We start from the raw sequence: 14,390 nt of genomic DNA, 5'->3' as shown, positions 1-14,390 counted from the left end.
CTCCACCTTGTGAGGAGAAGAAATGGACACCCTGCCCCTACTCTCGTGGCAAGTCCAGTAACAGGGCCACAGGACTGGGCCCAGGTTCTTCAGGCAGTGGGGGAGGCCTGCACCAGATCCCTCCTGTGAGAGTGGCCACTGGGGACAGTGGCAACAGGGACAAGGCTTGAGCAAGGGAGAGAGTGCCCTCTTGTGGCCAATCCTGGAAAAACATGCTTCCTTGCTTACAAGCACTTTCCACGATCATTATTAATGTTATCAGTAATCATTATCTAACACATTTGCATAAGATCGTGAGTCTCAAAATGCACTTTCTATCCAATGACCTCATTTAATCCCTTCGATGAGGTGCATCTTGTCACCATATGTTTTCAGAGGCCCAGACAGTTTAAGCAATACTTAACTAAAATAACAGTAGCAATAATAGCACCTATGATGTATTGGGCTCTTACTCTGTGCCTGGTGAATTTGTTTTATACATATGACCTGATTTGTGAGATTCATGGTGGTCCTTTTGGAACAGATGGAGAATGGTTCAGAGCCTAAGACATGTGCTTGGGGTCCCCCAAAGCTGCATCAGGCAGCAAGCACAGCCCGCAGCCAGGCCAGCCATCTCCCACACGAGCTTAGAGCCAGCGGCGTCCATTCGGAGCCTCAGAGCCAGCAGCCCCTCTGCAGGGACCATCTCTTGCCCCTCCAGAGATTTTTTTCCTGCTTCCAAGAGAATGGCTTCTAGGCTCCTGGAGAGCTGTCTATCTCAAAGGGCACAGCAGGAAGGGTGCCCTGAAATTGTTGTCAGATGTGGTCTGATGATCCAGATAAAGGCTGTGAAATGGGATGTTCTAGTCCCGGAACAACAAGCCTGAAAGAAAGCGGCTGACTGCGAGGAAGCCCAAGGGAAGACAGAGGACACTCCAGCCTGTGGGAGATCACACAGTCCTGAGGGCCTGGCTGGCAGCCTGTGCAAGCCAAGGTCATTGCTGCAAAAGGGCAGTGGCCTTAGAAAGGGATCCGGGCCTGTCCTTGCATATCAGACCCAGACTGCCCCTCTTCGAGTCTCAGGAGCAGGCAAAGTGGAAACCAGCCTAGCAGGGAGGAAGGTGGTCCAGACTTGCTCCTTTTATGTGAAATATGGAAATGACATTCAAATGAACTCACTCCGGGGCCAGGCAGAGGCATCTCAATTGTACTGTAGCCTGTGGAAGGCCGGAAGGACCCTCAGCTACATTGACGGAGAGACTGTCATCTCTGACCCAGACCATGTGACACTCCTGCATCCCAGAGCTGTGTGTTTCCTTGGCCTGCTCCTCCCAGAACAATTGCTGACAGAGAGGCATGTATGTGTGCTTACACCTCCAGTGACCAGGGCCTCACGACCTCAACAGCCCTCTGCAGGTTTAGCTTGGAGGTCCTTCCCTTGCTGAAGTGAAAGCCCTGGCATTTCCCCCATTCGTTCACCACCCATGAGACTTACGAGCAGTGGTCCTGGCTTCTGTGGGATCCTTCCTCCAGGCTACACATGCCCCAGCCCCTAGAGGACCTCCTTTCTGCACAAACGCGCCCTGATTTTGAGACCCTTTCACGTCCTGGGGCCAGGACCTCTCTGAAAAGCTAACAAAAGCTGTCCGTCATCTCCATGAAAAGAGCCGCGTACCACCCGGCGTGCAGCACTCTCTGTTAGAGGGTCCCGAGCTCCACAGACCTTTCCTTGGTGCGCCAGTTTCTGGAAAGTGGCCGGCCTTCAGGTCTAATCTCTGTATTCAGCAAATGTGTATGGAAGGCCTACGATGTGCCAGGCACTCCTTCGGGGCCGGGATGGAGGTGTGAACAAACCAAGTCCCAGCTCCTCAAATGTGCAGCCAGGAGGGAGACAGATACCACACACATCAGGAAACCAACACGTGGTCAAGACAATGTCAGATTGTGACAAATTCAAGAAGGACAATGAACCCATGAGCTACCGTAAGTAACAGGGTCAGAAGTGTTATTTTAACTAGGGAGGTCAGGGAGGGCTGCTGGGGGTCAGGAGGAGTGACATTTGAGTGAGAACTGACGACGGGAAGGCGGTGGGAACAGAACAGGGCCTGAGGTTCAGGCAGGAGCAAGGGTGGGTGCCAGGACCCTGAGGCAGAAGGAGTGTGGGGTCTTCCTGCAAACAGCAGGCGGGGCTGCAGCCTGGAGAGCAGCGGGGTGTGGGTCAGGGCTGGGCTGGCCAAGTGACTGCGTTTAAGCAAAACGAGTGTGATACAGTTAGACGTTTTAAAAGACCACTCCTAAACAGCAAGGAGGAATCCTATTTTCTTCTCTCTGTAAAGAAACCCTTAATGAGTAGAAAAGAAACTAGTAAAGGTAATTACCTAGAAAAGCTAGATTCCTCGATACTCACATTTTGTGTTGTTTTGCCATTTGAACCACATGTATATGTGCTGGTTTCTTGTGGATGCTGTAACAAATCACCACAAACTGGGTGGCCTGGGACAGGAGAGGTTTATCCCTCAAGGGGCCGGAGGCCAGAAGCCCAAAATCAAGATGTCAGCTGAGCCGTCAGGGAGCTCCTGTTCCTGCCTCTTCCTCTTCTGGTGGCTCCCAGAGTTCCTCAGCTGGAAGCTGCACCCCTCCAATCTCTGCCCCCCACTGCCTCCCCTGCTCCTGTATGTCAGATATCCTCCTGTGTCTATTGTACGAACAGTTATCACTGAGTCGGGGCCCACCTAGACAGTCCAGGAGCATCATTGCAAGATAGTTAGTCACATCCAGCAAGTTCGTTTTCCTAAATAGGGCCAGTTTCTGGGAAACAGCATGAAGACATAGATTTGGAGTGCCATTCAGCCCATCACGAGACCTATTCAGAAAGATCAAAGTGAATTTAAAAATCTGGGTGCAGAAGGCCAGAGGTACCAGGACAGAGGCAGCAGGAGAGGAGGGGGCAGAGGGGGGTGTGTGTGTGGAAACAAAGGCCCACAGGATTTGCAGAGGATCTGATGTAGGAGGGAGGGAAAATCAGAAAGCAGTGTCCCCACACCATGAGCCTGCCCGAGTCTGGCTTGAGCCAGGAGCAGACTCTGATGCCACCGCTGAGGTTGGGGAGATTGAGGGATTCGGGGGCCAGAGGGAGGCAAGAAGGGAGGCCTGGCAGGGAGAGATTTTAGACGTTTCAAGGTAGAAGGTACCATGGAGGTAGCTGGATATACGCGCAGTGAGAGCTGCAAAGGCCTTTGGGAAATGGAAGTCTCAGGTGGTCAACGGGCCCAGTTACAGAAACTCCATCACCTCCCCCGTCTTGAAAGCTCAGCATGTGCTGACCAAGCCCAGGCTGCAGCGGAGTTGCAGAGGTGGCTGTGACTCAGTTGGGGAAACGTAGGTTCTCCCAGCCCACACTTACGCAACCAGTTCTTCGACTCGGCAGGCGACTTCCCGTCTCCTGTGTAAATTTCGGGAGCCCTATGACTAACCTTCCCGCCTAATTCTGCCTCCAGATGAAACAGGATGGAACACTTCGTGCAATCCTCCTTTTGTGGGGGAGAAAATGACTCCTTACGAGGATGCAGGGCCGGCCACAAATAATGTTCTTTTTTTATTACAAAATCTTTTATTACCAAATCATAAGCATGTAATTCTGCAACATAATATCACACTCAAGAATACCATACAACATTTTAGGTGAAATGTGCAAATTAAAACTATAAATTATTACACTCATATTATTATCCTACCAACCACACTCAAGCAGGTGTTACTTTTACCAGACCCTCTGTGTGTGTGTGTGTGTGTGTGTGTGTGTGTGTGTGCACCTGTGGGAATAAAAATGGTCCTGGCTGATGCGGCTCAGTGGATTGAGCACTGGCCTGTGAACCAAAGGGTCCCTGGTTCACTTCCCAGTCAGGGCACATGCCTGGGTTGCAGGTCAGGCCCCCAGTAGGGGGTGCACAAGAGGCAACCACACATTGATGTTTTTCTCCTTCTTTCTCCCTCCCTTTCCCTCCATCTCAGATAAATAAATAATATCTCTTAAAAATAAATGAAACGATGCTAATCCTCACTGAGGCATTCTGCTGAGCACTGCATGCTTTATTTCATTTAATCTTCTCAATCACACTTTGAAGTAGTTGCTACCATTATTCTCATTTTCCAGAGGAAGAAAATAAAGCTCAGAGAGGTTAAGTAACTTGTCCACAGTCACCCAGCTAGTAATTGTTGGGACTGGCCTTTGTGCCCTGGCATTCTGGGCCTTCGGTCTATCGTCACTACTCTCCCCGCCTCCGTTACGCCCACTCGTGGACGTGGCGACTTGTAACAGTTCCAAGAAGGTGCCCACAAAGCGGTACAGTGATTGGCCCGGAGCAGGGAATACACAGGCTAAACGGATCTGCCTGGTTTTGAACTGTCTGCGAGGAACGTGCTTCTTTAATTTAAAATTTGGGCATCTATTCATCAAAAGAAAAATCTGGAAGCACATCCACCAGAATGTCAACAGCACTCCCACCTGGGAACATGGGAAACTGCCTACCTTATGTACTATGTACACCATGTAACTCAGTGTTGTTTGAACTTTATGCAGTGAGCATAGCCTGCTTCTGTAAGCAGGAAAAAGTAATTAAGACTTAAAAAAAAGAAGAGGAAAGAAAAGAAGGCTAGAAGGAGGGGGGTGACTCAGCAGCTCCTCCGGGATTCCCAGCAGCTCCCGTCGAGGCCCCGCCCACCTTCCCCAGCCCTTCCCCACTGCTCCTCCTCCACCCGCCTCCCCTATTACACATCCTAACCAGAAAAACCTGTACCCGGCCTGGTGAAGCCTCCGTCCTGCCTCGCTCTCTTCCCAGCCCCCAGACTAGGCCATTGCCAACTCAGACCCCACAGGACCACAGTGTCCCCTCCCCCCATCAGCTTTGTAGTTTGCAGACACCTTCCCAGACCAGCTCACCTGTAATCCTCCCAGCAACGCTGCAGGCTGGATATTCTCATGCCCATTGTACCGATGGCAAAGCTGAGGCTCAAACAAGCTGAGCTCCTTTCCCAAGCTCACGTGGCCCGTGACTGTGCCTGAGCCCGAATTCCCAGGCCAGGCCTGTCCACCCCTGCATCGGTTCAAGCTTGCATCAGGAGCTCAAGCTGACCTGTTGAATCTCGTTTAGCCCCATGAGAGAGCAGCCATGTTCCTGTTCTCTGAAGAACCCAGCCCCACGGCACCCTAACACACTCAGCTCAGCTAGGTGCCTGAGACTCCCGGAGCCTCACCCTGCACAGCCCAGGCCCTGGGGCTGAGCCTGGAGGGAGAACAGAGCAAAAGGTCCTTCGGGCCCGGCTGAGGAGAGTGGGAGGAAGACTGGAAAGGGAGCAGGCAGCCATCTCGATCGCAGGGCAGGAGCAGGCAAACCCTGCAGTGTGGGTAGTGGGCAGGGCGTGGGCTGGGGCAGAATCCTGGACTTGCCGGGAGTGAATCGATTTGCTCAAGCCAGTTCAGTTCCTTCTGGTGAACATTCGCTGAGGACCCGCTGTGCCAGGCCCTGGGACAAGCCAAGGGGATACAGAGATAAAGTGGGCCCAGCTCCTGCCCTCACTTGGCTGGCAAGCCGTCAGGGGAGGCCAGCCCAGAAGGAAGATGACCGTTCATTCCCGCAGGCCTACAGTGTGCAGGAATAATGATTGGGATGCGCTGGGCCGCACGGTGTGGGGTCTCCAATGCCAGACTAAGTGGTCTGGGTCTTTTCTAGTCTGTCTGGGAACCACAAGAGATCTCAGAATGTCCAGCCCAGTCATCTCACATAGAAATAGAATCTCGGGCCCCGCCAGGTGTGGCTCGGTGGATGGAGAGCTGGTGAGAGGGCACCTGTTTGGTTCCCTGCCAGGGCACAGGCCTGGGTTGCGGACCGGGTCCCCAGTTAGGGGCATGTGAGAGGTAACCGACTGATATTTCTCTCACACATCAATGTTTCTCTTTCTTTCTTTCTTTCTGCCTTCCCTTTCCTCTCTCTAAAAATAAACAAAATTGAAAGAAAGAGAGGAAGGGAGGAAGGAAGGAAGAAAGAAAGAGAAAGAAGGAAAGAGAGAAAGAGAGAAATGGAGTCTTGGGCCCTGCGGTCTGAGGCCCCCTGAGCCATCACTGGGGCAGGCACAGTGGGGGAGGGGCAGCGCAGGAGGGCAGGACACAGATGCCTACCCCAGGGGTGGGACCGTCTCAGCCACAGCAGGGTAGCAGGGGGCCTGGGTGAGGCCTGCAGAGCAGACAGGAAGGGGTTCAGTTCCAGAGAAAGTAGCAGGCAGGGTTAACTGGGGCTATTTGGGAACTGGGGCCGATCGCAGGAGTGATTGCACTTTCTTTTGGCTTTTCTATGTTTTCCTTTCTTTTACACAGTGACGAGAACAGGCGGCCAAGCTGTCATTGTTTGGAAGTTCTGGGAAGGGAATCAGGTAGCCCTGCCTTACCTGAGGGGCCCAGGAACAGCTCCTGGGTAGGTGGGAGTTGGACTCCTGGGTAACAGGCTTGGTCAGACATGGGGAGCCTTGGCCTTGGGCAAATCTGGCCCCTCGGAACGGAGGTGTCCTCATCTGTCCGGGGAATAATGTTGCTGTGGCAGACAGTGGGTGGAGCGGAGGCGTCTGGCCTGCCCCGCCCCCCGCCCTTCGGCTCCCAGGCGCGTCTGAGTCCACCGCCTTCCTCCCAGGCGTGGGCCAGCTCAGCACAATCTGGCAGGACCAGCTGGGGCGCCCGGCAAAGACAGGCTGGGTTCCGGCTGCTGCCTGCCTCCCCAGCCCACCCGGTTGCCCCAATTTGTGGACAGCCTATTTCCCCTGGGGCAGCCCAGTCAAATGAGCAAGTCTCTTGCTAAGCAGAAAAAGGCCAGGACTTGCTCCCGAGTGAGGCCATTGCAGAGCAAGCCTGGGCTCCTGGAAGGCTCTGGATGAGCTCCGAGACCCCTTCTCCGGGCTTCGGTTTCTCCTTTGCCTTCTGAGCCAATCCACGCATTCGTTTTCCCTTCTGCTGAGGATCAGACCTGCAGTAAGCATCAAGGACACAGCGAATGCCCTCCCAGGCCTTGGGGGGAGTCCGGCCGGCAGGGCAGGGGAGGGGGCTTGGCCTGGGGAGCCCGCAACCCGCTGTGGCAGGAAAGCTGGAGGGGAGACTGCTTGGCGTGGCCAGCGTGCAGGGCTGGGCTTCCCTCTGCGTCCACCCTGGAAGATGCCCAGAAGGGGGCGGCAGAGGGCAGGACGCAGGGCAGGGAGCCTGTGACCTTGGCAGTCCAGGGAGCCCCAGAGGCCTGGGGATCTGCGTGTGAGGAGGAAGTTTCACAAGTGCCTCTGGTACATCGGCACCCTCTCACCTGGGCCCCCGGCAGCCGGCCAGCGTGCCCGCACTCTCCAGTCTCATGGGAGCCCCCCCAGGGCAGCCATAAAGCTGCGGAGGGCAGTCCAAGGGCGAGGGGAGAGCAAACAACCGTGACCAGCCCGGACCATCCGTCAGGACGGGGTCAACAAGTCAGAGGTGCGGGCCCCCTGCAGGGCCATTGCCCAGGTCTTGACATGACCCCTGCGTGTTTTCTACAGACCACGCCGCTGCTGTGGGGAGGCTGGACTCACACGCTGACTCAGACACTTGAACGCACACTCACGCAAAGTGAGAGTGTACTTGAACGCTGTACTCACACACTCAGAGACACGTGCACCAGCACAGTCATGTCCTAACACACACACATTTCATGAGCATACTTTTACATGCTTTTACACAAACATACCCATACCATGAATGCACACCCATTTTCACACCACACACCCACAGCACTCTCACACTCACACTTGTGTACACACACAACTCAGACACATCCATGCTCTCAAACATACTGATGCACACCCATTTCCCACGCAGCTCTCATAAGTACTCACACAGAAAACATTTACATCTGTTTGGTCACTCACAGGGGTGAGTACCCACACACCCGCACACCCGCACACTCGCATGCAGGGGACCTCCCTGGAGGTGAGCAGCTGGAGCAGGTGAGGCTGTCCTCTCCGGTCCCTCATGCTGGGGTTCCAGAGCTAATCCAGCTTTCATGCACCTGTGACCCACTGCCTCCCCCCACTTCCCACAGGATTTGACATGGTGGTTTAGTCTACAGGGGTGTCCGACATTTGGCATCTCTGGGCTACACTGGAAGAGGAATAGTTGTCTTGGACCACACGTTAAATGCATTGTGACATGTAATTACAAAAACATCTCAGAATGTTTTAAGTAAATTTACGATTTTGGGCCGCATCCACAGCCCCCCTGGGCTTCCTGTGGCCCGTGGGCCTCAGTCTGGACACCCCTGGTAAAGTTTAAGTAAAACAGGATAACAAAAAAAAGAAAACTGGGTGGTAGAAATATTAAAAGCACAACCCTTATTTCTCCAGGGCCAGGCCTTCAAAACACATACGGGTCTGTGAGGTTGGAGCCCCAGGCCCAGCAACGGCGCCTCACGGCCACCCCACTGTCCTCTGGCCCGTGGGGACCTCTCTCTCCCCAGGACTTGTCCTGAGGGGGCTGTAGAAGGGCTTCCTCCCTGCCAGCCTGTTCAGCTCTGCCTGGGGTGTTAGGGCGGCCCAGTGTCCACAGCTACCTCGCATGTGCGGAGGCTTCAGGTTTGCAAGGAGCTTTTGGTTCTGTGATGCAATAATATACCACACCTCGGTGCTGCTTGAGACACCTGGGATATATGCAGTAAGACTTCCTCACGCCTGCAACTGAGACACTGGAAAGCTTTCTCCAACCTTCTCCACTTTCATAATAGTAATGCTAATAAAAATAATGGCCCCTTCACAGAAATGTAAAGGAACCCATGACGTACGACACGATAGTGCAAATTAAAAACAGGAGCAGAAGAATAAAGAAAAACAAAGGATCATAAAACTTAATCAGCCAACAGATGAGAAAACATCATAGATGCACAGAGAGCGACCAGATACTTTGCTGCCATTTCTCAAGTGCTGATTTTTCACAAGGCCCCGAAATAAGCAGGGGGAGCTATGTAATTAAATCTTCATGAGTACCTTGCAAGTTAGATATTATCACCAATTGCAAATGATGGCAATGAGCCTTCAGGAAATAAGGACCCTTCCTAGGCTCCCACTAGCTTTAACGGTAGAGTCAGCTCCTTGACCGCCTGCCCCTGCTCAGCCCTCAGACAGGCTGGCCCTGTAGCCAGCCCTTCCCTGCCCCTCTTCTCTTCCCTCTCCGACAGTTTGCAGAGTCTCCTCCTCAGCGTCCCCCACAGTTTAGAATGAGGCCTCTGCTCAACGCCTGCCTCCCTCCCTGAGGCCGGGGGCTCATCTGCCTTATTTGCTGCTGAATAGGCAGCACCTGGGAAAAAGCCTGGCAAATTCAGGGGCTGACGCTTTGGCAAACGAGTGGCCCCCGATGTTCGTAGCCATTAGAGCACCGTGCTATCCTGGGAGAGCTCACTGAGGCTTGATTCCTGGAACTGAAGGGTCCCTCGGGCTCCCTTCATCCCATTTCTGCCTCACGGAAAGGGGAAACTGAGGTCAGAGAGAACAAGGGACTTGCCAGGGTCCCCCAAGGGTTAGACACAGAGCTGTGTGGGAGAGCGGGTGCTTGCTCCAGGCCAAGGGCAGCCCCAGCTGGGTGAGGTTTATATCTGTGGAGGGACAAAGTGAGGCAGGACAGCCCCCATGCAGCTGGGAGGAGGGGCTGCCTAGAACAGTGGGTCAGTCCTGGGGAGGAGGAGGTCGGGGAGGAGGTAGAGAGGCCTGCCAGGCGGGGAGGGCATTGCGCAGGGGCCTTGCTGGGTTTCCTCCCTGCACAGGGGAAGTAAACACATTCCTTGGGCAGCTGTGCAGGCATCCCCCAGCTCCGTCCGCCACACCAGCTGTTGAGCTACAGAGGGGAGGGCCCAGAGAGGGCGCATGATTCACTTGGGGTCAGAGTGGTGTGTGGTGGCTGGTACCCTGGGCCAGGTTGCCTCCTGAGAAGAACAGAGTGTCTCTCTCCCCAGGAAACCTGTGCACAGGCCCAGGGACAACTGGGCTACATCTCAGCCAGGCAGGGTCTCTCTGAGGATCAGCACCTGGTCGCCTCCACTGGCCAGGACAGAGAGGGAAAAGGCAGTGGGCACCCGACCTGCACAAGGCAGGAACGGCTTCCTGTGGTGCAGACGGACTAACCAAGCCCCAGAAGGGTGTGGGCTTGTCCCAGGTGCCACGGCAGGATTGTGACTAAGCCAAGGCCAGAGCCCAGGTCTTGTAGACAATGGTTTCCTGCATCCTGGCTGCCTCCCAGCCCCTTCAGCCCTCACCTCACCCCTCTGCTGGCCCTCAGCACATGCTCAGTCTTCTGCCCGCGATTCCCTCCTTGAACTTGCCTGACCCGGCAAATTCTTACCTGTACTTCAAAACTGTCTATCTGAGCTTGCCCAGCACAGAGACCAGGCAGCCTGGGGCGGAGCGGGCCCCAAGGAGCAGCAGTCCTCTGTCCTCAGAGGCCGGCCAGGCTGCAGGCGCAGCGGCTCTGAAACCTGCTTCTTGGCCGCAGCCAGGAGTGATTCACTCGGAGTGGAGGGACAGGAAGGCTTGGCTGTTGCCCTGTGTAAAAAGTTTGAGGGTCATGAAAAAGTGCTTAGGATCTGGACCTGCAGACTTGGCCCTGAGCAGGGATGAAGGGAGCTGTCAGCCCCTCAGGGGCACATCATGGAGGCTCAGGCTCTGGAGTCTGGAGTTAGAACCGCAGAGTGGCTATAAAGTTGGGTGTCAACTGACACGTGCAGTTGATGGGCTGCGTGGGGCGCTGTGTTAAGGAGGATTCAGAGGAAGGGAGTCTGGAGGTAGACCCACCATTGATTTGATACCCCTGCGCTGAGATGTCTCTGAGGGCCCTGCCTGTCCTATGATCTGAATCAGCAGCTCCGTGGGCAGCTCAGGGCAGGGCCTGAGGGCAGGCAATGGGGCTGTCTCACCCCTCCAAGCCTCTGGCAACCACACTCTCACATACATACATACAGGCACACACCAGCCACTCACAGGAGATAAGGGCCCTTCCCAATCCAGTGGTCGCTTCATCCCTCCCCACTCTGTTGGCCCCAGATAAACTTTCTCTCCAGCTTATTCCAGCCTCTGCTTCTCCTCCTGAGTCCCTGCTGCTGCTGCTGCTGCTGCTGGCTTGTTGCTGCCAGGTCAGCACAGAACAGACCTCAGCAGGGCATTAGGCTAAGCTGCTTCCTGCCTGCTGCTGGGAAGGGCTGAGAGGGGTCAGGGAGAGGGAGGAGAGGAGGGCTGGCAGGCTGAAGTCCAGACCTTGGGCTGATGATAAGCAGCGCTGGTCATTGCCCTGAGAAGGATTTTCCATTCCTGCTCCCTTCCCTCTGCTGAGCGTGGCTCTGGTTCCTCCTCCAGCGCCATCTGTGAAGTGGGGAAAGAGTACCAAATTCATCCTGACAGGTTAAGGGATTGTCCTGGGCTGACTAGAGTCCCCCCAGAATTCGTGTTCACCAAGAACCTATGAAGGTGACCTTCCTTGGGAATAAGGTCTGGGCACATGTACTCAAGCTAAGATGAGGTCATGCTGGATTAGGTAGGTGCTGTGACTGGTGTCTTCACGGGAAATTTGGACCCCGAGGCACAGACAGCCACAGAGAGAACGCCGTGTGAAGACAGCGGCAGAGGTTCGAGTCGTACTGCCACAAGCCAGGGAACGCCAGAAGCTGCCAGAGAGGGGAGGAGCCAAGGAAGTACTCTCCCCTACAGTCTTTGGAAGGAGCGTGGCCCTGCTGGCACCGTGATTTTGGACTTTAGGCCTTAAAAGCTGAGCAAGGCTAAATGGCTGTTGTGTTAAGCACCCAGCTAGGAAATTACCACAGGGGTGTCCACAAGCATGTCTCGGCCACACAGTAGGCCCTCAGTAGAGGGGGCCCGCACAGCTGGCCCTGGTGTGCTCAGTTCCGGCCCGCCTCTCTCCTCCAACCCTGTGCCCCAGCCCCCAGCCGTGGTCTTCCTGACTCACAGCCCAGGGTGCGTCCCTCCCCGTGGGCACAGGTTCTGTGGAAGCCTCCCCAGCTGGCTGGCAGGGAGCAATCCAGGCGGGCAGGGAGGGTGAAGCCAGACCCGCGAGGGTGGACGTCAGTCTCATCGAGGCTGGCTGAACCCAGGCCCAGCGAGGACCGGTTTCCCACAGGGCGAAACACAAAGGGGGCAGGGCCCTCAGCCGCCGCTGAATTCTATCCAGATTCTGTTACTCTGGACTCCGAAGTTCAATTGGGTAAATGCGAAGGTCTAGTTGGCTTTATTAAATGATTTGTGAATCCGGGAGCTTACTGCTTTACAAGTGGAAGGGCACTTCGAGGTCGTACAACTTGGAAAGGTTTTACTGGCAGAAAGAGGGTGGGACGAGACAGAGAAAAGAGGGATTATTTCAGGCAAGGTCACCTCCCCGCAGGGGCAGGCAGAAGGTCCCACAGAAAGGCAACCTCACCAGTGCTGACAGGACATTCCAGACTAATTGGTTTAGAATTCCACTCCTGCCAGCGGCTGACACTGCTGCTGGTGCTTAGCAGAAGTGACTCCATTTCAGGTCTGTTGTTTCTTTTAACAACTGTAAGTTCCACGAGGGCAGGGGCCAAATTCGCCCCACACCTTCAGCACCCGGCAGGAGTCCGGCGTTTAGTAGCAGTTACTGTGTGCCGGGCCCCATTCTAAGTGCCTGTATTTGTCCCTCACGACAATTTTGTGAGGTCGTCCCCATTTTGCAGCTGAAAAACTGAGGTGCAGACAGCCTACGAGACTTGCCAGAAGTCTCACTATTGTTAAAAGGATTCAAATCCAGGCAGTCCGGCTGGGAGCCCTGGCTTTTATCTGCTTACTCTCAATATTTATTGAGTAATGAAAGGCCAAAACCAGACTGCAGTTCGCAACAAATTGACGTATGTTATCTTAAGGTCTAGTCCCCACCCCGGCTGAGACCTGTCTCCAGACCCCCGACTGAGGGCAGCTGTCACAGGGAGGAGGCCACAGTCTCCCCACTGTGGCCCAGAGAACTGCACAGGTTCTAAATGGAGTTGGCTGTTCCTTCAATCAACGCCACTCCCTCCTCCATCTCACTGGCCTACCTGCCCCCAGTGGGAGCCGCCGTGACACCTGCAGCTGGAGGCTGGGACCAGCAGGCCTGCCGGGTGGCCCTCACCCTTTGGCCCCGGTGCAGAAAAAAATCCCTTCAGCCAGAGCCAGGTTCGGTGGATTACGGAACCCTAATGAGCAGAGTGGCAGACGTGGTTTTTGTCCTCTCACACCCTGCCCAAGGGGACTCCCCAGGGCACTGGCGTGTCGGCTGCAGGAATTGAGGGGTTGCCTCTCCTGGCTGTATCATTAACCCACTCAGCTTCTCTCCTCTTTCTCTCCCCACTTCTCCGTGATATAGCTTCTGTTTTTGTGATTGACTGTTCTACTTTTGGTCTTGAATTCACACGCCCCAAAAGGATCTACTTGGTGCAATTAATTTTCCCACCAGGCCACCTCAAAGGCTGGTGAATTAGTCTATGAGTCGAGTCCCCACTCGAGGTCCAATCGGCTGCCGCCAGGGCAGTGGGGTCCCATGGCGCCAACATGACTGCCTGTGAGGAGGATGTGGGAGTGGCGGGCAGGCTGAGACTGGCTTGGACGAGGCGCATCCTGAAGCTCATGCCGTCAACTGTCTCCTTCGTCTCTTAATTCTCCTTATACACCGTAGAGCCCAGATCCCTCTCATGGACTCCCCGAAACCCCAAGAAGGGTCTCCGAATTGCCCCGTAGACTACAGCCAGGACGTCAGTTTGGCGCAAACCCACCACTTCTTGCTCTGTAACTGTGGCAGGTATTACAAATTAATCCTGGCACTTTGCCCAGGTCACTGAGCTGAGCACAGAAAGAGACAGACTCAGAATCAACCGTGCGCTCTGGGAAGCGGTCGACACCAGATTCCTGATGACATGGAAGAACTGGATGGGATGGGACCGTCTCAGAGCCGCCCAAAGGCCCTGGTGTGGCCTGAGTCTCAGCCAGCACCTCTGTCTCAGCAGAATGCACGGCCCAGGAGGGGTCAGCGACCCCAGGGAAGGTTCTAAAGGTGTATAAGCCTTAGGGTCTTGGCGGGGGCCAGGCTGTTGAGGGTTTGCCCAGGCGAAGAGCTACGCCGAGGGTGAGATGCTGACTCACGCTCTGGGTTTGAAGTTCATCACCTGGTCTCGTTCTGTCAGTCTCTCCCGTGAGTGAGTCACACAGGCAGCCCTCCCCACACCACGGAGCTGCTCCCCAGCCGCTCACTGAGGCCTGTCACGTGCTTCGAGAAGGTACCCAAACATCACCCTGTTGGGGGGGGGCCCTGAAGGCACAAGGGACCGGGGTGTCTGTGTGCAGGGCACCCACAGTGTGCAGTGGGGGCC

General features: G+C 55.0%; 1 long non-coding RNA gene across 1 annotated transcript; it reads right to left on the bottom strand.

Moving 5' to 3' along the window:
• Nucleotides 1-6,074: 6,074 nt before the first annotated feature.
• Nucleotides 6,075-11,099, bottom strand: LOC119061369 (uncharacterized). The gene is made up of 3 exons (XR_005084766.2): nucleotides 10,816-11,099; nucleotides 10,367-10,566; nucleotides 6,075-6,989 (listed from the first exon to the last, which is right to left on the bottom strand). It is a non-coding gene; the product is annotated as an uncharacterized LOC119061369 (long non-coding RNA).
• Nucleotides 11,100-14,390: the final 3,291 nt, after the last annotated feature.

Source organism: Artibeus jamaicensis, unplaced genomic scaffold, assembly GCF_021234435.1.
Source record: "Artibeus jamaicensis isolate MK-2021 breed Jamaican fruit bat unplaced genomic scaffold, CSHL_Jam_final contig_432, whole genome shotgun sequence".
In the NCBI taxonomy this organism is placed as follows: Eukaryota; Metazoa; Chordata; class Mammalia; order Chiroptera; family Phyllostomidae; genus Artibeus; species Artibeus jamaicensis.
Note: the sequence above shows the minus strand (reverse complement) of the source record. Positions and strands in the feature narration are given on the sequence as shown.